Source organism: Linepithema humile, chromosome 5, assembly GCF_040581485.1.
Source record: "Linepithema humile isolate Giens D197 chromosome 5, Lhum_UNIL_v1.0, whole genome shotgun sequence".
Taxonomy (NCBI): domain Eukaryota; kingdom Metazoa; phylum Arthropoda; class Insecta; order Hymenoptera; family Formicidae; genus Linepithema; species Linepithema humile.
In genome coordinates, this window is record NC_090132.1 from 9,247,367 (window position 1) to 9,275,292 (window position 27,926).

Here is a 27,926-nt window from a genome sequence, read left to right on the forward strand (position 1 = left end):
TTTTTACATTAATTATTTTAAACACTGCTCTAATTTAGATATATTTTATATGTTACAGATCACTCGCGACATGTGAACTCCGCTGTTGCACATCGTCCCGGTAAGTTGATTCAATTTATTGATTCATTTTATTTTAATATCATTAAAAGAACAGATTTAAAAATATAAATATAAAGTGTACAAAGTATCTCGGACTAACTGAATCATCCGTTAATAGCAGATTTCTGACCTCAAGAATCTGCTATTAACAGATGATACGTTGTATCATACGTTGTATCATCTGTTGGTTTGAGATACCTTGTATATATTATTTTTATATAAACTATAACTATTGATTCTAAATATTCACATTTATGGAACGACTTTTATAATTATATTTTATCTCATCTACTCCGGAAAAGATGAGCGCAATTTATCATTTATTGCATCTATGCATGCAATCAAACAATTGCATTGCAATAACGATTCATCGACGTTAATACAAAATGCGACAAGCCCGCGCGTATTGCGTACGGTATTATTTACCCGATCGAAAGGATTTTTTGTATAATTCGAATGTACGCTACTCATTTTTCATCGTGCCGCTCATGCGCCAATTAAACATTAAAATGTGGCGCAGTTTCCGGCGCATCGTGTTCATTACGTTTGTCGGTATAATTTTATATTTATCTCCGCCATATTTCTGATGATTTTTAGCCCACACGACTGGAATTAATATGCAAACAGTCGCGTTACCGAAGCGACGCACTCTGTCGCGCGTTAACGTACGTTATATTATTTAGGTGTGCGCGTAGGTGTAACAAAATGACGCGGGCGCGTGTGGTGCGTGGTATGCGCGTGTGCGTGCAGCCGCGTATATACCATGCCAATTTGTACAGTTGATTTTCCAAGTCAACGAGCAATCAAGAGGCTAAGCCGCGTCGTTCCCAGGCGAAGATTGCTTTTTCATTCTATTTCGCGGCGGATTATTTTTTTCTCTCGCCGATTAACGAGCTCGCGATGTAAATTAATCCAATATCGGATATGAGATGTGGACATGTGCGGCCGCGGCTAGATTGAATCTCGCGTGCGGAAGCGAGCGTCATGGTGGTGACGATATGTCGCGTATTGGAAGGATAGCTCATGCCGGCAAATGTGAGCCATCGCGCGTGCGACTCGTCCCCAAAAATCCACGCCGACCGTTTGTTCGCGTTAGTCCCGTATGATTTGTCGAACGTTCATACATATAAATCTATCGATTAGGGGGAGATATGTGGTTTGTCGAATCGCATTTTATGACTTTTGTTATATATCTGCGCGATGTATAAAAAATGTAGCGCTTGATTTGTAAAATATTCGGGCTAAAGTACTGGGCGAAAGGCAGCCGGGAGTGTACGATATGGCGTTGTTTGAACATTTTATGAAGTATTGCCGCTGCCTGTCCGCGCGCAAAATAACGATCATTAATTACGATCTCTATTTCGTGCGAAATTGCTCGTAGATAATTGCGGATATCTGACACTAAACGTCGAAACTTTTGACAGCGACGGAACAACTAAACTTTTCCGCGGTATATCGACGCGGATCGTATCCGTATATACTATCACAGAGAGGGAAACGCTGCGTAGTCTATTCGCGACTGACGTTAATTGAGCTGCGAATAAACAAATTAAATTTTTGCACATTTTCAAATATTAGCTGTGCATTACTTTAAAAATTAATATTACAATTACAGCATTTTGATAATTTGTACCTTTGCTAATGTATTCATAGAAAATATAATTCAGCGGTAGATTGGAAAATCTCTCTGCTTATGTAAAATATATGCACTTAATCATACATCAGTATTAAAAATTAAATTATAAAAAGAATTGATTCGCAATTAGAATTTATATTTATTCTAATTTCATATTCTTTTATATTCTACAAGAAAAATATAATATCAATTATAATGTAGTATTCCATCCCGAGTCGAAATTTAGCGTCTCTTTTAATGCTCATACAGCCTATATGAACCTATTTTTACGGAATTAGAACCTAGAACTCCTCTTTTAAAACTTGATCTCCTATAATTTGACGTTGAAATACTACTTTAAACCTATAGAGCCTCACAAAATAGATTGTATTACTGCGAGAACTCCTCCATTAAACCTCGAACTTTTATCTAGTATATATATATATATACTAGATAAATTTGACTTATAAAAGTTATTATAATGTTTAATCATAAAGGAAAATATTTGTGATTCGTTGCATTTCCAACTTTCATTAATATTGATACCTTTCCGTTTCCTTCTTCAAAATAGTGATATGATATCTGAAAAAGATTCAACGCAAAAAAATTTTTTTAAATTTATTTGTTTATTAAATGTTAACTATTTTAGATGTACTCGTTAAAATTCAAATAAAAATGAAAAACTATACGAGCAATATACATAATGTGGTTGTATTTTGATTATTGCTTTATTAAGTGATACAATATTATCAAACGTTTCAGTCTTAATTTGGACCTTTTTCTGTATAAGTATTTCTGTCTGAACTTGTTTTAACGCATGTTAACTATATTTAATAATATACTCTTATATATGTATTACATATACTTAATAAATAATATTGAATTCACACAATAAATATTATGTAATGTTTTTAATATTTTATTTTATATTTAATATCTTAATTTAATATTTTTAATATAATCACAAAGGTATATTTTTAGCACTAGTTTTATGATATTATCAAGAAATTCTAATGATTGCAAAAATCTTCACAATAATAAAGAAAATTACTAACTATATAATTTTAATTGATGATAATTTTTAATAGCATACAATTTTTAAAAATATCAGAAATCAATACTCAATAGTTGAATTTTGATATTATATTTTGATATTATCAAGAAATTTCTAATAATTACAAATTTTCAAAAGAATAAAATTCAACTAAATGGTATTGATTAATGATATTTTTAAATTGTATGCTATTAAAAATTATCGTTAATCAAAATTATAGTTAGTATTTTTCTTTATTGTGAACATTTGCAATTTGTAGCGCCAAAGTAGGTGCTATTATATACATACGATACAATGCATAACATCTACTTTGACTCTCTTATGCCTACCTCAAAATAAAAGATTAAGGTTCAATATAGGTGCTAAATTTGGACTCGGGATTGCAGTGACAAAAGTCAATTCAACTCTGAAAGCACATATATAGACCTATTATAGATGTTTATTAATTAAAAATTAATTAATTTTATTCCAACATAAAGTCAAATGAACAAGTTGGGAACGAATTTAAATAAATCGCAACAAACAAGAGTACTTAATATTCCAAATATCAAAACCAATCAGTATAATTGCGTGCAAAATGCAAGAGTGCCTACTCTTGTTAGATCATTCACATTTCGGGTCAGGAGTTTACAAGCGAACCAGTAATTATGAGATGAAAGCATCCCCCAATCCGTCCCAGAATAACCTCTTCCCCGATAGAGACCCTAAAGGGCTCTACTTCTCATCGTCTTCTCCCGTCCAATTACTCATCACACGAAAATGTTGTGGGCTTACCTTCGATCAATTAATTTTGCCGGCCTTTCAGCGCCGGCAAACATTTTCCTCGCTGTTCCGTGTTGCTACAACATTATGGCGAAATTAGTAATATAACGTCTTGAGCGTATATACGTAAAGTAGGACGACGAGTGAGGTGGTGTAATTTGATTACATATTTCGCTGCAAGTAATTCGAGAGCAGCGTTGCAGCTAATGCTTATTTAAGGGAGAAATGATGTCAAAACGGTGTACAAGAGAAGATATAAGCGAGATCGTAATCCTTTTTCATTTATCTCCTAAACGCGGAGATCTACACAGTTAATTAGAGCTGACACGGAGAAAAAGCGTCTTGCTTAATCAAGCAGAGTATTCTTTTTTACGGAATTCCCTCGTTCTGTCGGTTTCTCGAGCAGCAACAGTCACTGTTTGCTCAATATTCTGACATAGCATTTTTATTCATTCTCAGAAAGCGCAGAGAAACCTTTCCTTTCTTTATGCTGAAGAACCTTATTTGATACGAATAAAATTTTTTATTTATAGAACATTAATAAATTTAAAAATATTTAATCTATTCTGTTTTTCTGAATTTTGTTGTATTTGCTATTAATAATAACTTTGTTGATAAATCTCCATTTCATTTCTCTCTTAATCTTCTTTTTATTCTATTATAATTATTACACATATAAATTTAGCATCCGCTGATTTAAAAATGATCAAAACACTAAAAAATTAAATGCATTAATAGAATGTATAGAAGTCATTATTACTAGTAAAAACAGAGATCTAATAAAAATACTTCACTTTTTACACCAATTAGGAAAATCTGTGATAACAGAAACGTCTGTAAATAGTACGGAAGCTTACATTCGCTAATGGCACCACTCATTCTGTACGTACTTTTTTCGGATATTTCCCTCTTTTCTGGGCAAAGTAGCGCACGCCTTTTCGAGAACAAGAGTTTGAGAGACGAAAAGGCTGTACTATATGATAAGACGTTTTGTTCACGGTGAAGGACATCAATATCGCTGCTGCGCAGAGCCAAGTATTCAGAATGCCCTTGAAGAATTTTAATGCGATGGAGAAAGAATTTATTGCGACATAGAATGCGCAGTAATGGCGGAAATACGTATAAAAGTCGGGGAAAGGGTGTGCATTGTCGCCGTCTAATGGCTTGCCTCGGGCGTCGTATGGGGCGACATGTACACGCACCACCCACGCAGAGACTGTCTTTCCGGAGGGCTTGGTGTGCAGAGAGAGGCCCTTGCATTAACGCAGAATTCTAAAACCTCGGGCGGATTTGAAGAAGGTCAGAGACAATCGGGGCGGACTTACGCGCGAGATTACATTCCGCGTTCATTTGAATGTTGGTTTATCGCAGATAAAAAAAAAGAGCAGATTTACCAAATACTTAATATTTAACAAATAATTAATTAAGAAGTATAATTAAACTTTTCTGCGAAATAAATGAAAACATTTTTATTTAAATATTAAAAAAGATTAAAATTTATGTTATTTGCTTTACGTCAAAAATGTATTATTTAAAAAATTACTAAAACATGCTGGATTTTCCAAATTTTATAATATAAATTTCCATTGCTTAAAATTGAATAAAATGTATATTTTAACATTCTAAACCATTTTTTGCTTTAAAATATTAGATTTCAATGCATCGTAGTAAAATTTTAGGCCTGCTAAATAATATAATATAAGATTCTAAGGTATAAAAATGAATAAAATGTAGATACATTAATATTAAAATGTACATTTTATTCATTTTTATTCTTTAGAGTCTTATATCACATAATTTGGCAGGTCTAGAACTTTACTGCGATGCATTGAAATCTTACATTTTAAAGAAAGAAATCTAGACTGTAAAAATGTGCATTTTTATATATAATATCCGTAAGTGATGGATATATAATACCTAGTACATACACATACATATACGATAGATAATAGCACTGGTCATGCTGCACTGGTTAAGCTATTGCTGATACTATATTAATTACTGCCATTAGTCCATAAATTACGTAAACAGCTGAATTGTGCAACGTAAGAACGTTGCACAATTCAAGCAATATAAGAAGTAAGCAATAATTACAAACTATATTTTTGCAAATAATTTTAACTTGTGCGAACAATTTGGAAATGTGTAATATTTGTGGGTGAAATGTTGGTCATATTAGCTAACAATGATACGAGCTGAATTTATAGCATTTATTAATTTCATCATGTTGTTTTATAAAAAAGCACTGCACATAATGCTTCACAGTCCCTTAGTTGTAAAAAGCTTGGCTTGTATGAAAATATATTTTCCTCGATGAGACTCGTTCCTCGTCTACCATCTCTACTCATTACACCGTGTCGCTCAATTTTGTCTTCTTACAAGCATTTCTTCGCGGCGACCCCCAGTATCCCGTCAAAGTACGTCATTAGGAGAGCTCAGCTCTCACATAAATTCTAAGCTCCATAAAAATAATAATTTCGGTCGGTACAATTCCAGTTGAACCCGCAGAATACGCGCGGCGCAAAGATTTATTCTGTATGATTACTCTCAAAGCTGTTATATATAGCTTTCCAAATTAATCCTCAAACTCGCAGAATTACATGTTTGCGTTTTGTAAGTGCGAAAGAACGCAATTTTTTAAATTAAAAACGTCTATTCCGCATCTTTGTATCACTGGTAGCCTCCGCTCGTTCGTGTGATGGAAAAGTAAAAAGCCCATTTTTTTTCTTTGAATCAGAATGGTTAAACTTTTTCAGAACGTGCCTCCGCATAATTAGTAATGCAGAGAGGTTGAACATGTACTTTTGTCCGTGATAAACTTTTTCTTAATTAAAAGATATGAAAGCGGCGTATGTATATTTTTCATCTTGGTCTCTCTCTTTCTCTCGCTCGGCTTTACTTTTAAATAATCACAAGCAATGTAGATGTTCGCGTTATGCTCCTTTTTGCTTCGCTAATGTTTGCGGAGAAAGATCTCGAAAGCGAGCCTTTACAAACTATGTTTGCGGCGAACAACGCGGGGAAATATGTTTTTTTAATTAAATTTCCTTTGGGATAGTCCATGGACATACTTTCTTCATCGTGGAAGCGCGGAATTTATATGCAAAGTCTGATAATATGTTTATCTAAATTTGTAAGTTATAATGTAAACAATAATTGAAGAATTACATGAGGCTATAAATGTGTAAATATATGTAGATAAAAAATACATGTTAATTAAAAATTATTTTTATCTAAACGAATTTTAACGTTTAATGTCTCATGTTGCGTTTACAATCTCATTTGACTGTCAACGTGTGCAGTTTAACATATGTCCTTCATACACACGTAATCCATTGTAATTGTAAAAATCCCAACAGTAAAAATGTATGGCAAAAGTTTTAATACAGTATCTATATGCTTTTATCCGTCGTCTGTAGACGTAATCCATTGAAATATAATGCACAAAGTACTTTTTCTCAAAGAGAAAGTCATAGCAGCTATTTTAAAAACCAGCACTGGCCGTTTGCCAATAATTAGCCAAGTTGTTTTATCATACTAATGGCTTTTAATAAAAGAAGTTTTTGAGTCACGAGTGCAACGCGGGACTGGAACAAACTTTTTAATATTACATACTCCGCGAAACAATGCAATGACGTTAATGTAAAGAAATACGAATATGTCATATCACGGTGTTGCAAAACCGTTTGCATTCTGACTGAGTCGCTCGTCTGCCTTGTAGAAGCGAAACGAAGGAAAGCGAGTGCTTTGTGTTCATGTTAAAATACAAAGTAGCTATTTGCTTAGAACAGCAGTCAATATGTTTGGCGTTTTATCACGTTCAAGTATACTAAGTAATGCCGAGTTGAATGACGTAGAAACTCATTATCGACAGCAATATCGACGATAAGGATTTTCTCGGCGCAGAGAACGAGCTTTCTATAGAACAAACTTTAGTTTTGTAAGCGCAAACCGAGCACAGTCAACTTGAACTTCCTGATGGTACGTCGTAAACGTCGCGTTAATGTTAATGGCCGCAAACGCAAGCGAAATAATTTTTATTGTCATCCCTTTTCCGTAAAAACTTCTCCCGTATTATCTCTCAAAATAATTCTAATTCACGGAAAGACATTTTTCGTTATTCTATCGTGTCTCCGTATTTCTCATCAAAAACAATGTGTATTTTAAATACGAATAGATAAAAATATCGCAACAATAAATTTTATTCTCCACTTTAAGCACAGTGGACGAAATTCATTTGTTGTCAATTTTTCCATTTTCAAAAATTAATTCTTTGACGCACGCGACTCTTTTACTTTTATTCAAACGTTTTAATCACTTTACTTTTTCAAACGCTGTATTTCTGTTTGACTTTTTCATAAAAATGTACTGACTTAAATATTAATACGCGCGTTTAATAAAAAATGGCACATGTTATTGCCAGCTGTTGTCAATTGGCAAATATTTCCGTGCATTGATACTTTTGATTTTGATACACAAAGGGATGCAAACAGAGAGAGAGAAAGAGAAAGAGAGAGAGAGAGAGGGAGAGAGAGAGAGAGAGAAAGAGAGAGAGAGAGAGCTCGACATTTATATAAAAATGACAAATAGATGACGACTGCACAAAGGCAATGTGTAAATTTTACTTCTCCAACTTTCGCTTGCATTTTACTATACGAGTTTTGCATATACAATGCGGACTCTTCGATCTCCGCATAACGTCGAGTTAAAGACCCCTGAAGCAAAATTCTGTCTCGACTTTGATCTCGTGGGTGCGCCTGTGTATATCCCGGCCAACGTCCTTTGTACGAATAAACGTGTGCGCCTGTGTAGGAGGAAAGCACGTTTCAACGTCGCCGGAAAATCGTAATGGTGCATTCACATCGTCGAAAGGTTTCGCAATGCGCCGAGTATTTTCATCTCTTTTGTGCTTCACGCCGTATGTAATTATTACGTATTTTCTTGAAAGTTTGTGTACTCAGTAATGTACGCGGTATGACTCGCTTGCTTGTTAGAATTCTTAGATTACAATAGGAAAAACGAATAAAGTACGCTAAATAATTTAAATATATTCGACCAATTTGAATAAAATTGCAAAAAGCTTACGATTCTAATGTTTCACATGCGACGTTATTGTTTCAATGAAATTTCGCTGTGCGCGCGTTTCGAGATCGGCATGGACACACCATAACACGAGATGTAATACGATGTGGTGCGGTGCGTAACGTAAAACGTGAAAGCTTTGAAGTCTCCGACGGAAGGGCCGGAGATATTGGAGTGATCGGTATGTGTTTCACGATGATATTCCCTTATTGACGGGCTAGAGCAATGTTGTGCCTTTTCACGCTCTTGTCGTTTCCGCCGATTGCAATTACAAGCATCGCGCTTCCGATAGCGCGAGCGCAGTTTTTCGCAGTCGCGTCCCCCTTCTTCGGCTGAGCGGCTCGTGAACGCTCCGCACTCGACCGCGCACGGATCCTTGCAAGATCCCGCCGAGCACGAGAGTGGAAACGCAATCTCGATTGTTTAATTATATTAGTTGGCGCGCGCTCTCCGAGCGAAGTGATTAACTTATTATGGCCCGCCGCTGTTTCTGAAGCGCTTTAATTTATTTAGTGTATTCACATGAGTAACAATATCTGCGGGGCAACACGGCGCGTCGGTTCTGGCTGGAGTTTCGTTGCCCGCGCCTCGCATGAATTCTGGACGTAATTCTGCGTGAGTTTAACCACGTTGGGTTCAACATTATAAGCGAGCCGGTACGGCGGAACGCGCACCCGGCCAGGATAAATGAAACATTTCATATTTTCCTTGCACGCTTCGCGAACTCCCTTCGCAGAGGCACCACTTTCATGCCCTACGCGCCTGACGGAGTCAGTCCCGTGCCAGCGCCAATAAGACTGAATATAAGCGAATCAGACCGTAAATAGAATTCATCGTCGAGCGCCAAGAGCGGCGCGTCGATGCGCGCTCGTGTCGAAGGGACACTCTCGCGGAACGCGATCGATATCAGAAATACCGTATGATGGAGTTAGGTTGGCATCAGTGGAGGTAGCTCGAAGAAAAGATTTCGCCGCGCGGCGTCAACAAAATTTATCAAGAATGTTTTGCTCACGTACATAATGTCCTGGATAACAATAATGGACGGATTTAAAAAACTCCAACGAAAACGGAACGACATTTAAAATCTTACAGTAGTTAAGACAGAGTTTTCGAAACTTATTTTATGATATTTTAGAACATGAAACTTCAACTTAACCGATATAATTTAATGGAACTATTTGATTCTTAATTTTGTATCATAATTGTTGTATTATAAACGCAATTTTCTCTCATAAATTGCTAGTTTTGCTAACATTGCTCTTCACATAACAGCGCTATGATGCAAAACACTGATGTGAATATGTACAAAGTCAGACCGTTGTTTTTCCGTCCTAAATATGGTTGGCTGACTGCAGCTTTGCCTCTATCCCTTAAGCTTCACTTGCCCGGCATAAAGTGACATTTTACGCTTCGTCTAGATATGTCTATGATCTCAACCGGGCAATATTTGGAAAGGATTGGCCTATTAAATGTCCAAACCTGTTCTGACTGCTTTAATGTTAGTCGACCATAAATATTCCGGTCGGTCTTTCTCTTCCTGTTTTTAATTTACACTTTGCTGCGGTATTTCTATAACTCCAAATTTACGTTGCAAAATATGTTGCAAAAAGCTGTGTGCGCGTTAAAAACAATATTTCTTTTTTTTTTTTTTTTTTTGTTCGATATTTCGTTCCATCTAATATTTTCATCCAAAATATAAAAGCCACGACCTTCCTCCTTCTGTCCCTTGAGCTTCATTTCTGTCGGCGAAACCGGTACTTCATCATACATCCAAATACGTCCACGGATGCCGAGTTACACGCCGACATATGTTACACCAACGACAGCTCCGTTCGAGCGGATTACAAACATTGACATATGCGCGGCCGTCGCGTCGTCCGTAATTTCGGTAAATTTTTCGGAGAGAGCCTTCCCGCGCTTTCGGACGCCAGACAACGGCCGTAGCTGGTAAACGAGAGAATACGTTGCCGGGGTTGACATGGAAAATATTTACGATTATTTCCCGGACATTAAAGCGAGTGGTCAGCGACGGACGGGAAGTGGCCGGGCGACCCTTTAGCGGTCGGCTTCATTTAGCGCGTCGCGCTGCTGAAAGCAGCATCGTCCGGGCCATCGTGAGCAACGACGTTCGCTCCTTTCAGCGGCACGTCTGAAAGCAGCTTTATCTGTTGTGTATTTTCCAGTGAATTAAGTTTCTTGCCTTCTGTTGCCCAAGTTTATATGTTTTGCGGAGAGATAGCGACGCTCATCCCGCTCGACGTCGAGTTGGGGTTGGTTTGGGAAGAGGAAGGGTTAGAACGAGGTAGAAGGAGCATGAGGGGATGAAGAAGGGTTTCGCAGGGAGGACTTTCACGACGACGACGACGACGAGGACGACGACGACGACGACGACGACGGTGGTAGTGCCTGGTTGGGGTTGGGTGGTTTTTGTTTGCGCCACTGCGCAATATCCAGTCAGTGGCTTAACCGCTCCTTTGCCTCTTTTTCTTTTTCGTCCCCTTCTTCGTCCGCTTCTTCTTCTTCTTATCGCGTTTTCTTGCGCGCCCCTCCATCGTCCTCCCGTGCCCGTGTCTCGTTTAACGCGGCACACTCTATCCTTTACCGTTCCACACGCCGCTCTCAACCTGTCACCTGTGACTTACGCGCAGCGGTCTCGTTCCGTTGTCACGCCTTCGCACTTCGTCTCGAAACCTCGATATTTTTGCGTTTTCTTGTCCGTCACGCGCGAGATGCTCTTTCACTCTCGAGAGAGGACTCGAGAGATACGACCAGACGTCTTCGTGACGGGATGTACACGTTTCAACTTCCCCGCTCTGCGATCTCAATTGATCCCGGGCTCATTTTCTGATAACAGAATGTTCCGAGTCGTTTTTACAAATAATTAATTCGCGATGCGCAGACTGTAATCCAGGTTCGTTAATGCGAAAGCACATTTCCATTATTTAAACAGCCATGTGTGTGCGGTATCGCAATAAAATATGAAAATATGCGCATTCAGTTGAAATGCGTGCCCGAAGAACAATCCGGATTATCGCGAGTTCGATTAAGGGAAGATTCGGATTACACGTGCCGCGTCGTGTGTCTTCATCCGTTTCTCGCAATTATCTTGCAGCGCCGACGGTTAATAACACTCCGTGTTATCCGTATCTGTTTGCATTATTGTTGTTACTCCGCCGTGTAAATCACCGTTAATATCTCGGCGCATATCGCTCAGCAGATTATCTGCCATTATATTTCCTTCCGTGATTCAACGCGCCGATGGTAAACGTCTGCGTTCCGATAAAACACGTATATCTTACTTCGCTCTCCCGTTTTAACGGCAGGCTTATAGGCTGAAAAATTATCTGAGTCTCGTCGGCGAAAGTCACGTTCGCCGTGCGCTCGTCCCTTCCTCTTTCGACGCGACGCACACATTAACGGCGCAAGATATCGCGGCTTAGTCCGATTTACGACGATCTTCGCGAGAGATCGCACGCCGATAACAGCGCTCGCTCGGAGACTAAATTATTTCTTCCTATAATTCTCCGTTCTCCCTCTCGCCATCTCGGTACATCTCGCTTGCTCTTTATCTCGCCGCGAGGAACGAGCAATCATCGACGCCGTGGTACCACGGAGACCGCGCCGAAAAGTTCGTTTGTTATTCTTGAAAGCAATTACGTAAACGTCGATACTTAAGGCGTTTACACTAGAATTTAATTATTTCCGCCCTTCGTCGCGAACGACTCCGCTTTTTGCGCTGCATCTCATGCATTTTACATTCCGCACAATTTCAACGTAATATCCTTCGTTTCCGCGGGGACGGCGTTTATCCCAGCTTTGAAGATCACTGACACGGGTCTAAACAGAGATCGTTTTGTTCGCGCGCGTGCATCCAACCGCACGCCGTAGCCGTGAGTAGGTTTTCCCGGAGAACGAACCCTACTTTACATACGTTTTTTACCTTAACACGGTAGCCTTGTCTCCGCGTTGTAAACGGATGCTAGATTACACCTGCGCGCGAATGAGGGACGTGGCGTAATGTAGAATGCGAGAGGTATTCTGTTATACTTTGCCGCCGAGGTGGAAACGAAGGACACGCTTGTTGTCTGCATAATGATGATGAAAGCAGTCGACGCTAAAGTAGAAATAAATAAATAAATGATTAGACGTGCGCAAAGCGTATCTTTTCAACATCTGATTTATAAATTTTGCAAGTGCGCCGATAATTTCATATTACTAGAATTTGTCGTATTCGTTTTCTTCTTTCTAATTAAGAAAATAAAGCGGAGAAACTTCAAGTTAATTAATCTCGATATAAACATCTGATAAACATTGAATGTAACGTTTTAACATTTTAATCATAATTAGCTTGTACGAAAATTTTTACCGACAAAGGCTTATTCATTATGTTTTTATTAATATTTTACTATTCCCACAAAAGTTAATTGTGATATTCTTGAAAATATTTATGTTTCGCGAGAAGCTTTAAATTGATTTCAATCTTAACTGCAGATTTTTGTAATTTATGCGTAACATAACAGCGCATCCGGTGGAACAGATAATAATCGGACGCGGAAACTCGATGCAAAATATTATCGATGGCGTAATATAAATGAAATGACTCCGCGGCTGAATGGGAAAACATCCGGCGGGTGCGATTAGAGAGCTGGACATAAACTTGGATATAATTCTATTGTCAGGAAAGCAACGTGGTTTATTCTGCGCCTGGAGAAGGGCCTGGAGGGTGGACGTTCTCGCGAGCGCGGCTTTTGTACGCGGCAGTACGCAATATCCATCCACGAGCTAAACCACCTTCCGCCACGCCTTTCTCTCCTACGTTTTCTCGCTTTATCCCGAACATTGACATTGTTCTCGGCACTGTCATTGCCGTTACGCGCGCGCACAAGCAAATGTCTCCGTTCGGGCATCTCGCCTTCCTGTCTTCCCGCCTGACATTTTCTCTCGTTCCGTGCCGCGGCTGCGGGACTTCCAATTTTATCCCTTTCCATACTTCCGTGATATTAAGCCGTAGTTCCGACTCTGATCCGCGCTCGCGGCGTATAATGGCAGCTTTTGAACCATTCGCTTCTGCGAACGAGACACGACGATGGGATTATATACATATACGGGCCCTCCCTTCCCCCCCGAACCGCAGGCTATACGCGCGATGATATACCATCGACTCGACTGTAGCGTGCAATTATATGAATTGCAAATTTATCAGAGGTGCAACCTTTGCGCGCCTCGGAGAATATGATCTCGCCATTTCGGTATACGGTTAATTATTTTCCAGATATGCGCTGTGAGCTCGTATTACTCTGGTTATTGATACACAATTACTTTTTACAAATTACACGTACACACGAGAGTCGTATCTTTGATGCCGTACAGCGGGAATCTATTTAAATGTTTGATTTTAATAAATTTTTCTTTACTTACGAAATAATCATCAATGGGCATATATTTATTAGCGTTAAATATTGAACACTGTCAAGGAATAGCTGAGCAATAACCGAGCTCAAATTGGTAAAAAAATCTGCGCGTGAAAGGAAATGCGGCGACTCTGCATACATACCTTCTGTGCATCTATTTTTTTTTTTTGGGCCTCATATATACGCGAATGTGCTAGAGTGGATATTCATCGAGGGCTGCTATCGCAGCCCATATAAAATTCAAATTCTGTATAAAATATTTCACAATTTTTATTTTTGAGGTTGTATATAAAAAAAAGAAAGAATCGTAACGACGCCGCATATCCATGCATTGTTGCGCGAATTATTTGTATGCATGTATCTACAATTCAATATCCGCCTGCGTCTCACGTTGTTGCGTGAAACGCGCCCCTATGAACTTTACACGCACGTAGGAAATATCTAGGAAATATCCCGCGCCACATTATAATTGTATGATTCCAAAATTTTCGCCACGGGATGAGAGAGGCGCGTAATGCATCAAAGATAAGCATCGCCTTCCAAATGTAGCGCGAAGCACAATATATTCCGCGTTAGTCACCTGAACGGTCCAAAGATGGATGGTTCTGCCAGAAATATAGATCCTCGAGATGTCAGGAGCAGCCAGTAGAAGAGAATAGTCTTTATACGGATGCTGAGCATTCAATGAGGGATGGTAACAGTGCTCTGTGACCTGACATCGTGCTGCTTTGCAGGAAAAAGCTTTTTCAATTGGAAAACATATTTTCTGCCCTTTAGACGCCGTTTCCAGTTATTTTTACCGCACTCGTAATAATATCATAATAATTTTCTTAAGAATAACGGACTGCTAATTGTTACCTTAAAAGTACTTGAAATTTTTACGAATAAAATTGCTGGTTAAAAATATTAAAAATTACTCCGCTTTTAGAAAATATTATATATTTTAAACATTATTATTATTTTAGTTAAAATTTTTGCAACAGAGAAATGTTGTTCTCAGTTTCTGCTGAATATAAATGCATTCTTGAAATTTTCCAAATTTTTTTTATCTAAATTCTTTTTTACAGGAACAAAGTAATATGTTTTTAATGTACATTGAGAAAGTTTAATCTGTATTTAATACTTTCATGCGTACGAGTTTGGCAGCTGTAATCCCCGTTGAATTACAGAAGCGATATTAGAGGATACGTTAACACCTTGCTCTGAGCTTGTATCGCGATTTGGCCGAATACTACGCGTAAATGCGTACGTGCGATATCAACCATATATTTGCGTTTACGGCAGGGCGCCAAAATTATCGGGACTCAATTAGGATCGTGATGGAATTCACATATCTCTCGCATGAACATTGATACAGAAATGTGTCGTAAACGGGTATTGGTTGATTTTGGGATTCAAGGATGATTGTCGGTACATGTGCCGGAAAATTCATTGTATTGTGTGAACATTTCGAATTTCTCTCCGTTCATCTCTCGTCGCTATCTGCACAAATGGAAATACGTTATCACGTTATTTAGAAGAAATTGCAAATTTACACTAAAATGCTGTGGGTAAAAAATTTTTAAATGTTATCATAACATTTTAACTTCTACATATTATTTTTATTCGTAGCAAAAAACTTCTAAACCGTTTCCCCACATATGCATATTAATGTTGTGACATTCTTGCTCTTTAATAATATTTAGTGAATTATAAATCATGTTACGATGCTGTGAAACGCTTCAGCGAATTGGTGCGTTAGCCGAGTTGCATCTAGGTCGCGTTTAACACTCCATTGTATGAAAGAGTTTAATATATCATAAGTATGAGCTAAGTAAAGGTGTTTATACGAAAGATAGGAATACAAGACAAACGGATTTGTTGAAGAAACGCCGGGGTATTATATGCACTTGCCTACGCAGTTATCCTTAACTATTATACCTTCTATTCGGCAGAAACTTTCTGCCGCATGAAACGTACGTATACAGTACATCACACAAAAGCCTTAGGTGCATTAAATGTATAGACGGTGCGCTGCGGAGTTACATTCTGAAGCACCGCGGTGCGCGGCGAATTATCAACGCGACCGCAAATGTTAGCAATGAAATCCGTAGTATTGCGCCGTGCACACACACACACACACACACACACACGCTCGACCGTAACACACTCGACTCGTATCATAGATCCGTACAAACGCAGGGGCGGTACGCGAGGAGAAGAGAGATGGCGGGGAGTGTCGCCACGCGCGTTAGCCCGGACGTCCGAGCATAATTTTCTACTCACGAAAAATAATTAGAAGGGCTGCCCCGGGGAGCGCGTGGCCGCGTATAGACGGTCCTTTTCGTCTGGGCCGACCGGAGCTTGATTACTCCTAGGAATACTTGAGAGCGAAACGGCAATTTAAATTAGTGGACGTGCACAGCTGCCCCTCATACACGTACACACGGATAAATATATACATACGGACGCGCACGTGTGGTGTTCATAGAAACAGAGATCCCTCTTTGCTGCTCCGCTCGTTTTATCACTCCCCCTCGAAGTCTCGTTTCTTTCTGCCGCGGCTGAACGTACCCTCCACTTCAACCCCGTTACGCGAGTGTGTGAGCGCGTAGCAGAGGGAAAAAAAAAGGTATTAATTAATCCTGGCCGTTTGCCGCATTTTGCATAACCGGTGACCCGGCGCGGCAGCGCGGCGCACGCCGCGCAACGCTCGACGCTAATTTATGCTGTCGTTTCGCGGAGCGGAAGAAAATAATATGCGAATTCACCGTCCGCCGAATTATGTATCTCCCGTCGGTGCGCGTAATGACGTCGCGTATGCGAATACCCAGTCGCGAGGAAGAGGCAGCTTTTTGAGTTGGATGAAGCGCCGTCGCGCTTCCGTCATATTTACATGCCGTCGAAAACGTTCGCGGCCATTATGATCCGAATAAACATGCTCAAAGAGCATTTTGCTAATCACAGACGGCTAACTCAACGCAAATTTTTTTTTATTTGCAGTCATCAAAAGACCTCCGTATCGTTCGTCTGTATTTCGACACCGACGTGAAACGAATGACATTAGAAATTTCCGTATTTTATTATTTTGTAATTTTTCTTTCGTTTTCTTGTTTTTCGTCTTGTCTTTTCACTACTTTTTAACACAAATTTTTAAATCTTCCAATTTATCAATTATTATACATATTTACGCTTACAATTACATAGGACAATACTATACTCAATACATATTAAAATATTGCTTTTATATACAGGGTGATTCAAAATAACCTGATGTCCTTGCAATGCCATATTCTTGAGCGAATTCTGAGACAATTTTTCCTTTTACAAAATTTTGTCCAAAGCTTAGTTTTCGAGTTATAATTGAAAATAGTTTGCTACTTACGAGTTCGATACAACGGACAGGCAGGGACGGTGCAATGCGTCATGAGACGATAGCAAACATTTGACAGTCTCATTATACGTTGCGCGTCCCTGCCTGCCCGTTGTACCGAACTCGTAAGTTGCTACCTATTTTCAATTATAACTCGAAAACTAAGATTCGGACAAAATTTTGTAAAAGGAAAAATCGTCTCAGAATTCGCTCAAGAATATGGCATTGCAAGGACATCAGGTTATTTTGAATCACCCTGTATTTAATGAATGTACATAATAACTTTTAACATAATAATTATAACTGCTGTGTAACAGCATGCTGCTATTTTAACATTAATTACATTATTTTTACATAATAAATATATAATTGCTGCGTATGCGGATTTTAAATGCCTAACAATTTTCACACTGCAAATTTAGTAATTATTTTAATTAGCTTCCATATCGTCAAAACTGCCAAAGTTTGTTGTTACATCATGCTGTTTCCATTGTTAAAAATTGGACATTGCTAGTTTTAATAATCAAGGGTCTCTGAGGAGCGTGCGTCGGTTTTTGCCGTTCTACTTCTATATTTAATCCTTTTCTCCCTGTTGTCCTGTAGCCAATACTAATAGTAGAACCAAGGAAATAGTGGTAATACTTTAATTAATTTAGACGTGGTCTTGCTTTCTTCTACATTAGCCACCTTAACATGAGTGTTAACCACATTTTTAAGATCTCTTGCGTCCAATACCTTTGCGGTCATTGGATTATCAGTAAGTGTAGGCTGCAAATAAAGTGTCAGTCATATTAATAACGGCATCAAAAATTATATTAGAATAGTTGTAATATTAAATATAAAAAATATTCGTACAAAAAGTAAAAATAGCAAGGCATAAATACGATTTATGTATTAATCATTAAAATTATTGCAAGCAAAATAAAATATGAAATAAAATCTGGTAAAAAAATAACGAAAATTTTCCAGACTATATAAAGCGTGCGATAAGAAAGATAATTATAAGATTAATCGAACTATAAATTTTTACATTGGTGTGATCGTAAATCAGACTTATGTGAATTATTATATTGAAACAAACACACACATCCAACATAAGCAGAGAGAGAATCGTGTTATTAAGATAATCATTTACCTTCTTAATCTCTTTTTTAAAAACGAGATAATCGTCTTCCTGACGTTCACCTAAAACAAGATCGTCTGCTATTACGTGGACGGTCATAAAAAGGCACAGAATCACAGGAAGTAAAGCACGCATCTTGTAAAGTTAATTGTAGACCGACGTATCAGTTGAAATCACACTGCTTCCCTAATGAACGGCAAATGCATTTATAGCTTCACGTTATCAATTCTCCTTGAAAAATATTACGTGTTATTGTATACAATCTTAACAAGTGTTGACATTGTAAATCTGCATCCGCTTGTTGGGGAATCTGCAAAACAATATTTTTCAATGACGCAAGAAAAAGTTTTAAAAGAATTAACGATTTGAGTTTCTCTAACCAGCTAACATTATCCTCTCATTCAAATCATCGATTTGAAAAGCTCAACTCAACTCTAGACATCAATCCATAATAAACGAAGTATCTATCATTTTGTTACTATATTGTTTGTCGCGTTTACGATACCTTTTTTAATATTTTCCTTAAAAACTGCGTGCATTTATGTGATTTTAAAATTCGAGCTTTTTTCCTCTCGATCTGCAGTCATCAAAGAGTCTCTGTATCGTTCGTCCGTATTTCGATGTAAAACGAGCAAACGGCGTTAGAAATGCACTCGTTTCACATTCGTTGTACCGAGTATCATCGAGTTAAGGATATCATGTCGTGAGTGGCTTCTTTGCAAATAAATTGCGGATTATCGACGATACGAGACTAGCCGATACAAGAGATTTAAATAAGTAAATATAAATATAAATGCGCGGATGTGTAGATTTATTGATTTTTATAGTTATATGTTAACTAGTTATATTATAACCAATTTTCCGTATTTTTCTTATATATAATTATATATAATATAATTTTTTATTATTTTCTTACTTTCTTTCTTATCTTTCCATTACTTCACGTTGATTTAGTTGCGTAATAACAAACAAGAAAGCGACGGAAAGATAACAGATGTTCAATAAGTTTTTATATTAATGCAACAAAATATAATAAACTGATAAATAAATTAGATAAGAGAGATAATATAATTTATGTGTAATGAATTGCATGGTATTTTTCGTTTTTTCAAGTTATTACGTAATTATGAGTCAAATAAATGTAATGTAATCGAAGGATAGCATAAAAAGAGGCCGTGAGAAAAAAAGGAAAAAAAAAAAGAATATTGAAATTCAACTATAATCGTAATACGCAGTTCCGTAATATCAAAGTTAAAACAGTTATTTGAGGTGCTAAGTCATGTGATTTATTCTTTATATCAGCATATTCAAGCGACGCGACGCTAAGTAAATTTGATAAGACGCAACCAGCATTTAAAATTCCCCGAAATTTCTCATATTTTGTAGAGCACGGTTTCTTAAAATATTCTGCTGCGTATTAAAGTCTAATATTGATTTGATTTATGTACGTGTTTATCAAAAAATTGCCACATATATTTTTACTTATAATTCTATAAAAAATTATAGGAGCGTTATTCTTTTCATACAATCTTACTTTTATTACATGTATGTGATATAATTGCTACATATTCAGATCATAAATTAGATATTTATAACAATTTTCTTCTACATTAACAACCAAATTATTAATTTCTATTGGCTTCTACGTTTTCAAAGCTGTTCCGTTTATTATCGCCATCGTTTCGAATGTATTGTTGCCATTACCATTATCGATATACTGCTGCTTTTATCACTCGTTTTCTTCATTATCAGATGCATCAGCGACAGTGGTTGGGCTTGGAGTCGTTGGGTTTGGAGTCGTTGGGTTTGGAGTCGTTGGGTTTGGAGTCGTTGGGTTTGGAGTCGTTGGGTTTGGAGTCGTTGGATTTGGAGTCGTTGGATTTGGAGTCGTTGGGCTAGGAGTTGTTTGGGCGTCTGAGCCGTAAACTTCCACGGACACTGCTAATATTCCTCGAGATTGTGCTTCAACTCTTAATGCTAAAAATTGTTCACCAATTTCACCCTTAAGCACTGTAACTGTGGCTTTGTTTCTTTTAATATGCAACTTAACCTGGGTGATAACTTTATTTTTTCTTAAAGCCACGGGGATTGTAATCGTCGCAGGTTCACCAAATAATGTTGAAATCTATAATATGTAAATGTAATTTTAATTATATTAACCATAAAATAGCAATATTAAAAATGATATTAAATATAAGAAACTATTAATAAAAATTATCGATATACATATATATAATTCAAACATAAACATAATTTATGCGCTAAACATATAAAAAGTTACTGCAGCAAGTAAAAAGCATATTATAAAAAAGAGCATCACGAGACTTATCGAATCATAAATTTATGCTTTTATGCTTAAGCAGGTACAGTAAACCGGGCATAAATTACGATATACATATGAATCCAAATATATGAGATTATATTACTAAAAAAACGATTACTTACCCTTAGATACTGTTTTACATAAACAAGATGATCGTTTTCTTTTCTTTCGCCTAAGACAAAATTATTGTTTGCCGAGTCATCGCTTGCCGAGTTATCGCTTGCCGAGTTATCGCTTGCCGAATTATCGTTTGCCGAATCATCGTTTGCCAATACACAGAGAGCCATAAAAAGGCACAAAATTATGGAAGGTAACACGCGCATCTTGCAAAGTTAGTTACTGATTTCGCGTATTAAGTTAAACTCATACTGTTCGTCTAATTGATCGGCGAGCACATTTATACCTCCGCGTTATCATTTTCTTGGAAGGATGGCATATATCATTGCGCGACAAGCGTTAATAATTCACATCTGTTGTTTATCCAATTTGCTTGTTAAAACATACTTGATAGGAAATGTTTTTTAATACGCAACAGTTCTCGAATTTAAACCTTGCAGCTAATAATATTTCTTTATTCAGTTCACCGATTTGAAAACGATCTCTTATTTAAATATCAATTCAACTCAGGACATTCATTATTGCGTTATCGAAGGTTACATTGATAATATTTTTTAAAAATTTCTTAAAATTTCTCTTAAAAATCGCGTATATGTGATGTCAATACCCCGTTTATGAATATGAAATTTTTCTTTTATTTCTCCGAGTTATTGATACGCTAATGAAATCAACATTACAAAAATGGCACGCGAGTATTGCAAGCTTTGAGAGCTTTTGATCGAACCCGATGAAATAGTATCGACAAAAATCGCAAACGTTCGAAGCCATTAAAGCTAATAGTATTCATCAGGAAGGCTTATCGAAATTGCTACCGGGGACCTGGGAATATTCGGCTCCGAAAGGAGTAATTCCGCAGACTACTCCCTCGCTTTCGGCATAGGAGCTGTAAATTCGATCAATCCAATCATCACGCACTCCCTTCAGCAAATGACCCGTGCTATTACGCGCAACGGCACATTGCGTCGCGACGCGTCCAGTGCGCGCTATTCCATTTTAATAAAAGTGGAACGCTTTCGGGTTCGCTCGAGAATGAATTCCGCGCGTACTTTTGCTTGATCGAACGCTACGCTCGCGGAAGCACGCTCGTCTCAACCTGCGAACGAAAGCTCACGCGTCGAAGCGCGGCTTTCGGCACGGCCTAGATGCTGGTGGTTGCATGCGGGAATGCGGCGCGAAAAAATAGACGATAAAAAAGGAGCGCGTTGCGGGAAATTGCAGGCCCAGAAGGAGGATATGGAGGAATGGGGGGGGGGGGAGGGGGGCGGAGAGGAGGATACTATAAAAGCGCTCGCGCTGTGCTGGGAAGCACTGAATGCGTCTAGACAGTTCCACTTCACGCAATGAAAACACCGCAAGCATCTCCGCGCTGATGTAAAGTTTCATTATTTACAGCCGCGCCGCCCGGCGCATATCTCCTATGTATCTTAACGTTTTTTTCCTTTCTTCGCCGCAACTCGAGTTTCCTCTCGCGCTCGACCACCGCCGACCGCTTTCTCACGTCTTCTTTGTGAGCGCGTCACTCTCGACGCTTTTGCGCCATCGCCACCTTTCAATCGCTCGGGAAAGAGGGACTTAATGTCAATCTCGTAACATCTCGCTTTAGCGATGCGTAATGCCTACGTAAGGCGCGGAAGTTGAAGAAATCAAATAGCCTCGAGTAGTCTCCGCGCTTTAATTTCACGTTCAAGTATCAAAATGTTTAATGTTGAGTATTGAAAAAGTGCGCTCTTGAGAGCACACTCTACGACGTTACGTTTCCCAGGAGAAACTCACCGCGATTTTATCAAACAGTCATTAAAACCAAAAGTCGAAAGTTTTCGGAAAATCTCGCATGTAACTTTATTGACGAGGAGGCGAAATTTACCGGCGCGAGCGAATTCAGTTATGGCTCGGGTCGGGAAAACTTCGGGAAATCCCATCGCGCGCGCTGAGAACGATGGCGCGGCATCCCGCGCGCGATTCGTCCTGACGAAAATCCCTCCGTAAGGACGAGTCGTTCCCTAAGTGCCGCGGATTCGAAGGCGCGCGCCCGGCGCTCATGAAAATACGTGTAATTTGCAGGTCGTAGAAAGTTCGACTATTTGTCACCGTCTCGCTTGATGCATTTTTGTAATCTAAGTTCTTTTTACACCCCGCGCTTCCTCGTTCTCTCCCATCGTGTCACATTGTTATCCGCGGTGATATTTTTGTTGGAAGTGGGATGCGTGTATGACTCGGGCGGGAAACATTTTGCGCACTGCGTACGAAATACTTCACGCGCGGTGGTATCGGCGTACACGGTGACGTAATCGATCAGATTTCCACCGTGTTGTGTCGCGCGCATCCTGATTTATTGTGCAATTTGATGGATCAGCTTACCTTTTCCAAATTTCCTTCAAAATTAATAAAAACAATTAATAATTATTGTTTATCGCGGCGAGAATTCAGACACACGCCGCTGTTCGAATTTTAACGATACGAGAGTTATGCAGAGTAAACAGAATGAAAGATATGGGAAAGAGGTCGCGTGTATTATTTAAGATTTAGAGAATTTATGACGTTTCTGTGAAATTATTCATTACAGCTACATAGAAGTAGCACGAAAATATGCAAAAACGATCGGATATTTTCTGACTACTGTAAAGTTTTATTATTTCCCACGGAGATGCGCCGTGCACCTCCGCAATATGACTCCTTTTCCTCTTCTTCCGCTTCGTTTTCATTCTTCCGGCTTTACTTACCCACTATTGCCGTTCTGTCAGTTCCTTTTCAAATGCGAAAGCTGGTATTCCGGATTCCTTGTGCGCTGCGGGGACTGCAATGTCGTTGTGCATAGAAAGAGTTCAGAAATCCGCTGAGAATGAATATTCTTCAGGCAATGGACATTTTTCTCGGCCTGCACGCGAGTTCCCTAGCGATTTATTCAGAACATCCAAGTTTCTTTTTCATTGATATAATATGTATGTTTGTAACGTGATTCGGGATTGATCAGTCTTTGCAGTCGGCGAATAAGATTGAAATATTATCGACAAGATGGGCTGGTTATAAATAAAATTCGATATGTCATCAAAATTTGAGTATAATATGCGATCTCGATGATGAATATTTCGCAAATATTCAAGATTATTTTCGTCGATACGAGTCAAGATTTGCATAGAAAAAGATAAGAGAATCTGCAGGTGATTAATTAATGAACTTTAATTAATGTTTTAAAACGGTTAATAATTTTTAGACTAATTTGAATTGCACAAAACAAGTTATAAGAAAATCGACCGCTCTAATTTAAATATTGTACATCCGACTGAAGCCCGACAGAAAAATCGAAGTTCCATTGGAATAAGACCAATTCGCTGGCAAAGCCACGCAAGGCGTTTCCAACCAAATGCGTCCATCAATTATGTACAGCTGAGATGCACTTTGGTCAGACCGCACTGCTCGCAAAAATCGCCAGGGTGAATGTGATCGTCATGAAAACGGCACGTGTACTTCATGCAGACGCGGGTTTTTATTATTCACCATAACATCGCGGAATGTGCCGTTGCGTGAATTCTCTTGCCTCCTCCGCAATCTTTTCCTTGTTTTGCGCGATCCCTGCGCTTGAATAAAAACATTTCTTCCTTCGCCCGCGCTTTATTAGCTATTTTTGGCCACAGTCCACGTAACTGTAATAATCTCATTAATTTAATGTAATTTTACAATTAGCAATTTTTTCGCAATATCCTTATTCAATTTTTGACTACAAACGACAGTTGCGTGAGCGTAAAAAAATACAAAATTAAGCCGAAACGAAAATGTGTACGTTCCTGCTTTTTTTAATTCACGTAATGGACGCACCATACGTTATTATTTGAAGTCTATCTTTTTTGAAGTCCTGCGTTTGTCGTATTATTATATCACGTATTTCTCAATTAATATCGTCAATCTTTTACTACATCAAATATTTTCGCTATTTTGTAAGCAAAGCTTGTCTTTAAATGAATATATTTTCAATAACTAATACTGTTCTTGTCTATGCAATCTTAGAAATAATAAGTATATTGTATGGAAACACAATTTTCTCCATCGATCGAGGCGCTCATCGATATTCAAATAAATGAAGACTGCGATTTCGAGCGCGCTGCTTGCTCGAAGAGAAGATAAGTTGGTGACATATTTGAAGAACCTGCGTACTCCGTTATCGATCGGAATGATCGTAAGAATACAGATGAATGGTCGTTGGTTCTTTGTTACCTACTTGACCTCCTTTTCCGCACGACGTTCTTTGTAACGATTCCCGGCGACGTGCCACCAGCAACAGGAAGGACGTTTTATGGGAAAACGTTTTACGACCTGCTCGTCGAAAGCGCAAAGGCGAGGAACGTCTGCGTGGGGAGGCCAAAGATGAAAGAAGGGGTTTGTGAAGATGGCATGGAATGAAAGCCATTCGATTTCTCGATTCTTCGTGAGTTTCTTTTAATTCTTGCGGAGACCTCCTTTTGCAATGTTTTTGCCCCGCGGCTCTCTCAAGTTGAGATACAAGATTCAATCGAGATATATCAGTATTTGTCAATAAAATAGCACATTTTCGTGTTCACTTTTAGTGCTCTCACCGTTTCTCTTTTAATACAAAGAAACAAGAACAGTATGTGTTTTTGTAATATGTTTTAATGTCATATCGCTATTTCGACAGCAAAAATGGAGAAAATCAATTCTCCAATCGCGTACTAGATTATTTGCAGCGCTTCAAACAGCTTACGAGCTTTGCGATTTAGATCAGAGAAAATGTTATGTATTCACAGTTAGAGTATGCATAATTAAGCATCTGGCATTAAGCTCCTAATCACTATGTGCTCATAAACGAATTAATTATGTTGAACATATTTGCATTACTGTATATATATATATATGTATATATGTATATAATAAGTGTTCAATAGGATTTTCGGATAATCACATATAATCGCGGAAAAGCACGGAAGCGCACCGTTTATGAAATTTATCCCGGTCGGAAGTTTACTTACGATCCAAAGTAAAATTTACTAGCGTAAGTAACACAACCGTGCATGTGGATAATAGAATCGCATGCACTGCCGTGTGTAGAGCACGATGTAGTTTATATGTACATACACTCCACTTTACGTATATTACATTCCATTGTATTATGTTGGACCATGTCGGATATTTGCAACATAGTTCTTCATGGTGTTCTTGTCTTAACATGAGTTTGCAGTTCGCGTAAAAGTCAAACATAGCGGCGTTACCATAGAATATTTCGCACAGAAATACCGTAAGTGTGTGTTATTCCAATGCAATCAACGTGTGGCTCGTTGTTTATTTATTATATCAATTTTCATTTTATTATTATGAGAGCGCGATGCGGTTTCAGTTTCCGTTTTCAACAATAACATCGAATTACCGGTAAAAACAATTAAAGTGGTTTCAGTTATAGAGGATGCAAATTTTTACATCAATTTGTCATTTGTATTAATAAATCAAATAAATTTGAAAGGGCGCATAATGGCGCGGTGTCTGTTGATTACTAGATTTGCCAATTAAAGCGAGTTATTTCGCTCGATAATGCTTTTTGCTTTTATACAGGATTTCGTTTCATCTCTGCTTGGAAAAGAGAATCTCTTAGTTCAACCAGATGCCTTTCAAGGATTATGAGTTTCCCTTCCTTTTATTTCAATTATCTAATGGTTCTGCCGTATCGAGACGTCTATATATATATATAAGCCGGATACACAGAAGCCGGAAATGACGTTATCTACGCTTTTGTGACATACGAAATACGATAACGGATTCCATACTTATACCTGTATAATACGTATATGTGTTTCTGTACGTATTTTGCGTAGACAGTATATACTGCGCGTATTATTGCGATAAACGTGTAACAATTATTTAGCATGCAGCATTATTTATTATAACACGCGTAAAATAGAAAGCATTGCATTTGTAAAATAAAGTATTTACAAATGAAACAATTATATAAATACTAATACATTTATCGGCGCAATTCTTATGCTGTCGTGCATTACGCAGAAGCATTATTCTCCTGCGAAATGCAGATATTATGTCATAATGTCATTGCTACGACCCGTATAATATACCTTGCCACAAATCTTGCTTGTCACCCATATAGTCCGTCCGTATTCCACCACGCGCTGCAGGTGCATAATGCTTGCAAATGATTCTTGCAAACGATCATGTCACACGTCACGCCGGATCCGTTTCATTGCATGTGTTCCTTCTTAAAGCATTACAAATGGGAGCAACATTGCTTGTAAGCCCGCGACAAAAGCTACAAATCACTGTAATACGCGCGTTTCATTAAAGGAAATAATATTAAATATTATTAAATGTAAAGTAAATCATTAAACACTAATAATCGATTACATCATTACAAAAATGAACGTTTTGTCCTTTGACTGCTCGATTTGTACGCATTGTACGCATAAAATACTAATGAAATATTAATAAATCAATTGAATTTTGATGCACTCCGTACATTTTCCGCAACACTCTAACCATTTTATAAATCTCGTATTTTATAACTTTCCAATTGCTGCAAATTTTTGTTATTAAAATGCGGGGATAATTCGACATCAAAGAGCGAGCGAACGTTCATTCGATTTCGCGTTTACGCGTTTAATTGAGCCAATCAGCGTGTTGCTGCATTTTTGCGTGTGATCAAGGGCCACATTGCGCGTATCGAAGGTCGATCAAACGATTACGTCACGCCTCGGCGAAGATTCTCTCGCCGCGTGCACTCTTAATTTCGTCGCCGGGTCTTTTTTTTCTCGTCGCTCTCCGAGGTAACCAGACACCGTCATAAAAGGGCTGCTGCATCGTTTGTCGACACCCTAACGTCTCGGCGCTCGCCGTCACCCCTTTGGCAGCCGGCGATAACCCTCGTCCCATTTCAGTGTCGCGATTCCAAAGGCATACGAGAGTATTCCGCAGTATCGCACTACGACGCGCGTTCGACCGTGCCGACAATCGACCTTTGCGACGGTCGTCATATTAC

General features: G+C 38.3%; 1 protein-coding gene and 1 non-coding gene across 2 annotated transcripts in view; one reads left to right on the plus strand and one right to left on the minus strand.

The window, feature by feature from the left end:
- Nucleotides 1–27,926, plus strand: part of Toll-6 (Toll-like receptor 6) — a 250,197-nt gene that overhangs the window by 39,137 nt on the left and 183,134 nt on the right. Inside the window, exon 3 of the mRNA XM_012370121.2 lies at nt 59–100. The gene's annotated coding sequence lies outside the window, so the exon portion shown is untranslated. The remainder of the gene's footprint in view (nt 1–58; nt 101–27,926) is intronic.
- On the minus strand, nt 20,010–22,830 carry LOC105674056 (uncharacterized). The gene is made up of 2 exons (XR_010890202.1): nt 20,944–22,830; nt 20,010–20,623 (listed from the first exon to the last, which is right to left on the minus strand). It is a non-coding gene; the product is annotated as an uncharacterized protein (transcript).